Raw genomic sequence first — 1,020 nt, 5'->3', positions numbered from 1 at the left:
GTTGTGTTGAGGAGTCATGAGGTTTAAACTGAAACACTAGAGTGTAGAAGAGCCACTCATGTTGTGTTGAGGAGTCATGAGGTTTAAACTGAAACACTAGAGTGTAGAAGAGCCACTCATGTTGTGTTGAGGAGTCATGAGGTTTCATCAACTAAAACAAGTGGATCTTAGATTACTTCACTAAATGCTTTTTTATGTCAGATAAGCTCACTGCTAGTATTTCATATATTTATGTGTGTATTTTTTTACAAGAACACATGTTTCTTAACAAGAGAAACTTGTTTTCTTAAAGAAAAAGGATAGCCACTACATGAAAAAGGATTGTAATTTTAACATTCTAATTGGTAATCTTGTGATGTAAGCAAAACCAGCCCATATACAATCTCTAGGATAATAAAGATTCATGACTCACTTTTTAACAACCTGAAGAGAGAAAGAGATAGAAGGCGAGAGAGAGAGAGAGCTACAGAGAGCACCGTCTGGCTATAGAGACCGGTCGTCACAGACAAACCTGGCTGCCCAGAGAGGACAGGCTGTGCTCACTCTGCTCCAGAGGAGAGGTAGAGACAGAGGTGCATTTCCTACTACACTGTGACAAATACTCAGACCTAAGAACATATTTCTTTCCCAAAATTATAACTCAATACAAAGAATTTGAAACTATAAAAGATGAAGAAAAAATCAAATATTTATTGGGTGAAAAGCCAAAATGTGTGTAAGGGCTGTCGTTCTCCTCTTCCTCGGACGAGGAGAGGAGAGAAGGATCAGTGGACCAATACGCAGCATTAGGGAAATAAGCCATCTCTTTATTTGTAACGACGATGGCAACACGAAAAACAAAACACTTTCAAAATTACAAAACAAGAAAACGACGTAGACGAAAAACCTGAACATGAACTTACATAACTAACGTAAAACTCACAGACAGGAACAGACTACATCAAAACGACACGAACAGCCAAACAGTCCCGTATGGTACATACATTCGACGACACAGGAGACAATCACCCACAAACAAAC

This window comes from Salvelinus fontinalis, unplaced genomic scaffold, assembly GCF_029448725.1.
Source record: "Salvelinus fontinalis isolate EN_2023a unplaced genomic scaffold, ASM2944872v1 scaffold_0019, whole genome shotgun sequence".
Lineage (NCBI taxonomy): Eukaryota > Metazoa > Chordata > Actinopteri > Salmoniformes > Salmonidae > Salvelinus > Salvelinus fontinalis.
This window is presented reverse-complemented; position numbering follows the sequence as displayed.